At 42.3% G+C, this 8750-nt stretch overlaps 1 long non-coding RNA gene across 1 annotated transcript; it reads right to left on the bottom strand.

The window, feature by feature from the left end:
• Window positions 1-335: 335 nt before the first annotated feature.
• Window positions 336-7430, bottom strand: LOC147995699 (uncharacterized). Its single transcript, XR_015684630.1, has 3 exons — window positions 7361-7430; window positions 5523-5621; window positions 336-775 (listed from the first exon to the last, which is right to left on the bottom strand). It is a non-coding gene; the product is annotated as an uncharacterized LOC147995699 (long non-coding RNA).
• Between the last annotated feature and the right edge of the window lie 1320 nt (window positions 7431-8750).

The following is an 8750-nucleotide window of genomic DNA, read 5'->3' as shown; positions in this document are numbered from 1 at the left end:
TCTATTAAGACTAGTACTTGACTAAACATTCATTATCTATTTACTAGTTTCACAAGTTCATTATAAGCTTAAAGCAATAGTTTTTATGTCACAAGCTTTTATGTCACAAATCATCTGCCTCGTGTCTTATATTTTGAAGTCTTATATAGATATACTAGTCCATTATTTATTTTCTGACCCTGCACCTACAATAATTTTCCCATTCCCTGTTTATGATGTTTTAGTTACCAGATACTGGCCTCATTCCTAACCTAGAAGGAATGTTTTACTAGATTATAAATTTGTTCCAAGCCTGTTTCATTTTCCTAGTGCAATTAGCCCATGACACATAAAGGTTTACAGAGTTCTCTTTGTAGTTTTTATTCTATAGGGGGCTTGAAATTATTTGCTTCAATTTAGGAGTTCTATAAAATCATTATCAAGAATTATGAAACAATCACTTCATCTACACAGCATTACAACATGAAAGCATATCTTCATAATGATTCTGGAAATCTGCCTAGAAAAGTAGTTAATACCCAGAATATCATTAAGCTATGTAGTAGTGGCAGGAAAGACATATCAGCACTTAGAAGCAGCAATCCTGGGATGAAGTCTCTGCAGACTTTGCCTCCAAAGCGCACCCATAGCAGCCATGGAAGCAGTAGGCCATCTCCAGAAAACTCGATTCCTGTAGCCTTCCTAAATGGCTTCTGACAGGCTTTTCCACTTGTCTCTCTGCCTTGTCCTTGTCTCCTCACAGTCCATCCTCCACATGGCAGTCAGACAGAGTGGACTAAAATAACAATAACAACAGAAAATAACTCAAAATAGCTTTAGGAAGTTCCTAAAGCTGACAAAATGCACTAAGCCCCTTCCTCCCAAGTACATATAAACTCACAGATTGCTGAGAGATGCTTTCAAACAAGCTGATCAGACTAAAAGAGGCTTATACCAACTAAGCTACATAGAAAGGATAGTCCCCAACCTGTTTGGCTGCCTGCAGGTTGTACAGTGTGTTCTGGGTTTCCAGTTTTTGTGAACTAGCATTCATGCTGGTATGGGTTTTGGTGATACAGCTATCACCAAAACAGGTAAGTCATTCTGTTCCTGTAAGTAACGGCAATAAAACTCATCGGCTCACCAAATTTGGACTTTTGATATCCTTACTTTCATTCTGATATTAGTTAGCTGGGGTGAGTAAACATTTATTTGTTTATGTCTCCCCAGTAACAGTGTCACACAAGGTTCTGTCACTCACTCCTGTTCTCAAACTACTCCAAGCCAAAGGCTGACAGTAGTTACTAGCCCTTCAGGATTTGGTTTCTATCACCCCTCTCATTTCCCATCTCACTACCTGACTCTACACTGTCTTCTGCACCATTCCAGATACAGTCTTCTGCCACAGGTCTTTTGTACTTAGTGTATGCCCTCATACATAGCAAGAGGCATGTGGATAGCAACAAGCAAATTGAGAGCATTAACTGAGAAAGGATATACTTCCAATGGAGGAAGTGACCCTAAGGGATTTCAGCAGGGCAACTGGCCCTCTTCTACAGAATTGAGGCCTTTATGTTTCCTTAGTGGAGGCTTTGGACTCATCTGTATAGCATGGGCACAACTCACTTAGCAACTTAAATATCCACTCAGAGGGGTGAATTTTAGTATTGAATCAGGTCACCTTCAGACTGTGGAATGCCTCTGTGCCTGAGCCAGTGGTAGGTTTCCGTGGGTCTTGGGAAGGGTCCAACCTTCCTCTTTGACAGCTTTGAAATTGTTTAATTTAATCGATGATGGTGGTGGTGGTGGTGCTGGTGGTGGAGGAGTGTGTGTGTGTGTGTGTGTGTGTGTGTGTGTGTGCATGAGTGTGTTCACGTGACACACGCCTGTTGGGGCACTTGTGGAGGTCGGAGGATAACTTTCAGGAGTTGATTCTCCCTTTTCACTATGGGTTCCAGGGATCAAACTCAGGTTCTCATGCTGTGTGGGTGCCTTTCCTGCTGGGTCGCCTCACTGACCCCGCCCACGAGTTCTCATTACACACTAACTTTATGAGGCTTTACATAAAGCCTTCCAAGCTTCACTTTTTGCTCCACCTGTCTGCCTCATTACAATATTATATTAATTTTTCTTGGGCCTACTGCTAATTTGGAGTCATTCTTACAAATAAAGTAAATATTAATAACCTTATACTTTATACAATGTAATATACTAGATCCTAAGAGTTCCAGCTTTGGAAGCAAAAACAGTCTATAAATTGATCATTTTAAAAAGTGATTTCTTCTGGTGTGTGTGTGAAGACAGCAAGACAGTGTACTGATATAAAAAGTGATTTCTATGTAAGCTGTCAAATTCCTAGGTGTTTTAGTTAGGGTTTTGCTGCCGTAAACAGACATCATGACCAAGGCAACTCTTATAAAGGACAACATTTAATTGTGGATGGCCTAGAGGTTCAGAGATTCAGTCCAGTATTATCAAGGTGGGAGCATGGCAGTATCCAGGTAGACATGATGGTGCAGGAGGAGCTGAGAGTTTTACATCTCCTTCCAAAGGCAGACAGAAGAATGACTTCCAGGCAGCTTCCATAGTGACACACTTCCTCTATCAAGGCCATACCTACTCCAGCAAGGCCATGCCTCCTAATAGTGCCATTCCCTGGGCCAAGCATATTCAAACCACCACACTAGGTTAAAGCAAATGTTGGATTATTTAAAATTCCTCAGTAACTTTTGGTGGCATTTGCAATGTTTGGATGTTTGCTTTAGATTATAGTTCTTCACAAATACTGCCAAACAGAATATTTCTTTTTTTTTTAGAATTTTTTAAAAATAAAAAACCTATAGCAATAAAAAAGAATGTCTGACCTGGGCACTCCTTTAATACTAGCCCTTGGGAGGCAGAGACAGTCAGATCTCTGTGAGTTTGAGACCAGTGTGCTCTATGTAGTAAGTTCCAGGACACCCAGGGCTATGTAGAGAGACCCTATCAAGAAAGGAATAAATAAATAAATAAATAAATAAATAAATAAATAAATAAGAAAGGAAGGAAGGAAGGAAGGAAGAAGAAAAGAGAGAAGAGGAGAAAAGAGAAAAAACTGAAAATAAAGAATTTCTGGTTTCTTCCATCCCTAAGGATGAATACTGATTGAAATTTTTGAAAAAAAAAACCACAATGACATAAAAAGGTTAATCTACTTTGGAACTTTGCCTGGAGGCAGCCTTATTTTAGGAGAAAACAATGTTCTCCAAGAAGCCGCAGGTTTTGAGGGAAGCCGAGTTACAGCAGACGTCTCCACAGGTGCCCCTGGATCTGCTCTGGTCTCTCTTACTTCCCTTGTTCTCTGTTTCACTCAGGATTCATTATACTTCTGTCTTGGCTGACAAGTCAGCTCTACTAAGGAAAAACACTTAGGGGAATGTAGCAACCCTGGCTGCCATGCCACCCAGGGAATCCCAGCTTTGTAAATGTGTCTTGTTTTATTAACTTCTCTGAAGCCCAAGGAACCTTGGTGAAGCTGCAGCTCACCCGCTGCTTCACTCATACACCCACTGAACGTTCTCCAGTCAAAGTACTTTGGGTAGAACAAGGTGAGATAGTTTTGTCCTTGGTCCTGAGAGGCTGGAAAGCTCAGAGAATACGTAAGGTGAGTGCCTACACACTTCTGTTTCCCTTCAATCCTCAGATCTGCCCCTCTCCATTGCCCTGAGATTACAGATCTTTGCCACGGCACTTGCCTTCTATGTGGATGCTGGCAACGTGAACTCTACTCCTCCTACCTTTGCAGCAACCACTTTATCTACGGACCCAATTCGCCAGCCATCTAATATGGTTTCTATTAAAAGTCTAGATTATCTTCAGATGAATTGTGATGATTTAAAACTCCAAGTTATAAATAGATGTATGTGGGTTGTCCTGGCCAGTTTAATGTCAATGTGACACAAGCCAGAGTCATCTGAAAAGAGTAAATCTCAACTGAGAAAATGACTATAAGATCCAGATATAGGGCAGTTCTTAGCATTGATGGGTGAGGGTCCAGCCCATTGCGGGTGGGGCCATCCCTGGGCTGGTGGTCTTAGGTTTTATTAAAAAGCAGGCTGAGCAAGCCATGATAAGCAAGCCAGTAAGCAGCCTCCTCCATGGCCTCTGCATCAGCTCCTGCCTCCAGGTTCCTGCCCTGCTTGAGTTCTTTTCCTGATTTCCTTCACTGATGGACTACAATGCGATAGTGTAAGCCAAGTAAATCTTTTCTTCCACAACTTGCTTTGGGTCATGATGTTTCACTGAAGCAATAGAAATCCTAATTAAGACACCAGTAGGCACTTGATGCACCCTGATCAGATACTACATGTATGTTCTCAAAGTTTTATTATAAAAATCTCAAAATACAAAATATTTGAAAACAAATAATATCTGCATACATACATGTAGATTTTTACCATGAATAGTTTACTCTGTTTGATGGTCTCATGTCTGTCCATCTGGGATGGTTAGTGTTGTCGACCTGACAGAATTCAGAAGCTGGGGAAGTGGGACTCTGGACATACTTACAGGGGGTTATCTTGACTGCGTTAATTAAGGTGACAAGACCATTCACTGTGCATCATTCCTTGACTGACATTGTAGACTGTGTAAGTGGAGAAGGAGAATTAAGTAGCAGTATGCATTCATTGCTCTTTGCTCTTGACTAAAGATACAATATAACTAACTGCTTCAAACCCTGCTGTCTTGATTTACCTGGCCTGATGGATTGCATCACAAACTGTTGGAATAGTTACTCATAACAGGAAATGTAGCTAAGACACCACAAAATATCATTGGTTCTGCTTTCTCAGCCATATTTACTCGTTAGATATCACTATGTAGCCCAGGCTGGCATCAAAGTTGTGATCTCCTTGTTTCTGCCTCACAAGAATTGTAATTATAGCTGTGTACTGCCACATTCAGGTTCAAAGTATATTTATTCATGGCTTCATTTGCTCTCCTGGAAGACTAAGTTCTCAAAATCACCATATATGACTCTATATAGATATATATTACCAGCTTGCCTATGATGGCCACCCATGCAGTTCTTGAGGGCATTTTTTTTTTTAGGAGTGAGAAAATCACTATGATGTTCATTTAAAAAATGAACCTGGAATCTAAGTAATGGTAAGTCCAGAAGTTTTTGTTTTGTTTGGGTTTTGCTTTTTAAAACATACTTCAAAATGGTATTATTACACTTTAGTCACTGTGTGTGTGTGTGTGTGTGTGTGTGTGTGTGTGTGTGTGCCGAAGGAGTGCTTACCAGCTGACTCTTACTCCTTCCGCTCAGCAAAGCTGGCTACCAGGAGACAGTGCGGTCTGCAGTCAGTGTGCTTGCAGTTGGTTCCTGTCGGATCTTGGTTTGGGTGAGATTAATGGTTTGCTGAACATGGGTGTGTGTGTGTGTGTGTGTGTGTGTGTGTGTGTGTGTGTGTGTGTGTGTGTGTGTGTGTGCACGTGCACCAGCCACAGTATGTGAATGGTGATCAGAGGACAGCTTGCTGGAGTCATCAGTCTCTTACCATGCAGTTCCAGGGACCGAGAGGGCAGAATGTCAGATGTCAGACTGGGCAGAAACTGCCTTTTTCCACTTGCTCAAGTTCAGAATTTAAGAACAGACACTGGAGGGAAAGAGAGATAACTCAGGAAATGGCTAAATTGGTGAAGGCACTTGCCCAAAGCCAGACTTGAATATGATCCTCAGACACCGTGTAGTGGAAGCAGAGAACTGACTTCCAAATATTGTCCTCTAATCTCTCTCTCTCTCTCTCTCTCTCTCTCTCTCTCTCTCTCTTTCTCTCTCTCTCTCTCTCTCTCTCTCTCTCTCTCACACACACACACACACACACACATACAACACAGAGAGAGAGAATAAATGAAAATTAAAACAGACATTAAGAATATGCAAATAGAAATACTGTTCAATTTCTCCAACCTTTCTTTTGGAAAAGTGTTTAGACTACCAGTGTATAGTCTTGCCTGGGGACTGAGAAGTTGTTCACGATGACCTGTGAAGATCCCTTTCGGTAGACTCTGCTGACCCTGGAATATCTTAGTTTACACTAAAGGCTGATGTGTAGGATTGAAAAAAAATGATGAAACCAGAAAGACACCAGATTTCCAACCAAGCATGGAGATATACTGCTGTGATTATACCAATGAACAGGTGGATCAGGAACTCAAGGCTAGCCTGGGCTACAGAGCTAGAGCCTGTCTTAACAAAAACAAACAAGAAAGCAAACAAACCAGATTATTCATTAATATAAGATTACATGGAAGACCTCAGATGAGTCTTAAGAACCATTTAGGAAATGTCAGTCATGTCCATGTCCCAGACAAACTGAAGAAGTGTTTCTACACTAACCCACATCCTAACCTCTCTTGGACATTGCCAAGTTGCCCACTCATAGCCAAAGCTCAGTTTAGGCAAATACTGCCCACATTCTTGAAGGAAGCCCATCTCTTTCTCCCAGAGAAGAAATTCCATTCAGATTATGGTTCTGGGGATATAACTCAGTGATAGAGTAACTGATCAGATGTTCAAGGCTCTGGGTTGGAGCCTACCACCACAACAAACAAGTTCTCAAGTTTCTTCCCATACAAGAGTCTTCATGTTCAGCAAACCATTAATCTTACCCAAACCGTCAGATCCGACAGGAACCAACTGCAAGCACACTGACTGCAGACTGCACTGTCTCCTGGTAGCCAGCTTTGCTGAGTAAGGAGTAAGACTCAGCTAGTAAGCGCTCCTTCAGTGTGTGGCTAAGAAGCTATTGAGTACTTGAGCACTGTTGAAAGGCTAACCCTGTAACATGGTAAACATTGCTGAGCAATTTGTATGAGCGAGAACTTTGGTTTTGGAAGTGGCAGAGATGTGCTTCTGCCGATTGATTCTGGAGCTACCTGCTGGGATGTGAATGTGCAGAGGAAAGAGGGGATGGAGGATGAAGTGAAATCAGGGTACCCAATGCTGAGGGTGACTCTTCCAGCCCTTTGAGTCCTCAGAGCCTGTGAATGCCAAAGGGCATTGTCTAGCAGCTAAGGTCAGCTCTAGCCCCGAACACTACAGTGTAATGCTTGAAAATGAGTGTCTCCCAGTTGCTGCCTTAACCAGACTCATAGGAACTGGTGTTTACAAGTCCCCGTCTCTCACTGCGTGTGAAGAATTCTGGGGCTTACTTTCTACCCTGGCTGCTAGACTCTCCCAGTAGGATTCATCTCTACTTGGCCATTTGTTTGGTAACATCATCTTGGCTTCCAAACTCTGTCTCAGCCCCCAACCTCTCCATGAAGAAAAAGTACTTTCATTCAAATTTGTTCCCCGGGGTCTGTTTCTGAGAGGAACATAAATTAGACTCACAGGCAGAGAAGAGCGCCCTGAAGGTCTTCCCAGTGCGTTGTTTTACACCTTGCAATCCTCTGAGGCAATCAGAAAGCAGAGGAGATCTGCCAAACATTTACCCCAAGCCAGGAGGTTCAAGGGCACCTTTTCCCAGTAACAACTAAGCTCTAAGCCACTGGGAACTGCTGTCCCAGTGTCAGCTGGGGCCTCATATTACTAATCTACACAACACTATCTTCCATTATGGAATCTGAGAGCCATCAGCTCTGAAGTCCAGAGGCACAGATCTAAGTTTCAAGTCAGCTCTGACCCAGTCTGGTGGCTCTCAGCCTGGCTTTCACATGCAGCTCTAAGTGCTGACAGAGCCTCCAAGAAAAGATTTTAACACTCACTCTGAGGTCTGAGAAGAGCCAAGTAGACACTGTGCTTGGTTCTCCTTTACAATTGGACAGGTGACATCAATATGCAGAAAGAAACTGGTTCCTCTGTAATGAGGTTAAAGCCTTTGCAAAGTTGGCACTCAGAATAGTTACTGCTGCTTGTCTAGGGATGGCATGCATTAGGGGCTAGAATAAGGGATACTTTAACCGTAACAACTGTAGGCTATGCTAGCCAAATTCAAGGACATCTAATTTAGTTTACAATTGCACAGAGAACAGCCAGAGTTAGGGACATCCTATCTGGACTGTCTCCGAAATGTGACTTTGACTGTTCCTCGTGTTCATATTTCTTACCAGTTTTTAGAAACCTGGCATCTGTCCTTCTGCCCAATTCCCTTAGCAACCCGTTGTCCTTTGATTACAGTCAGGAAGAGTTCATTTCTCCCTGTGCAACCCAGAACCTTGACTGACAGAGAAATCAATACCCCATAATAGAGGCTCTTCTGGGCTCTTGTGCAGGGAGGATGTGGGTTGTGATGGGGTCCTCTGCTAAACTGCTTAGTTTATATTCCTGTGAATTCTACATACTGTGCTGGCCAGTTGAGACTCTCAGCTAACGGAGATTTGCCAGACTTAATGGTGATGGGAGAGGATGTGGGGAAAAAAACATCCTTATAAAACCAGAGATTTGGTCCAGATAGAACCTTGTAGTGTCCTAAGTTACTATGCGTGTGAAGGAAATGGATGTACTTGGAGAACGTTGCTTTAGTGTCAAGGCCATGGTTCATATTATGCTCACAGACAACTAGGTCATGCTGAAGATAACAGCAATCTAAATAGTTCTGTAATTTATTAACATAAATGTGCTGTGGGGCTTTGTGGACAGTGAGTCATCCTTCTCATAAGTGAGGGAAAGGTCACACTGGAGCAAAATGCAGGGGGAGAAAGGTTTAAAATTATGCCTCAGGAAATCTTTCTTGGTTGATGATAAATAAGCCAATGAATTTGGAACATGGTTTCAAAAGAGC

This window comes from Rattus norvegicus, chromosome 3 (assembly GCF_021556685.1).
Source record: "Rattus norvegicus strain SHRSP/BbbUtx chromosome 3, alternate assembly SHRSP_T2T, whole genome shotgun sequence".
NCBI lineage: Eukaryota > Metazoa > Chordata > Mammalia > Rodentia > Muridae > Rattus > Rattus norvegicus.
This window is presented reverse-complemented; position numbering and strand designations above follow the sequence as displayed.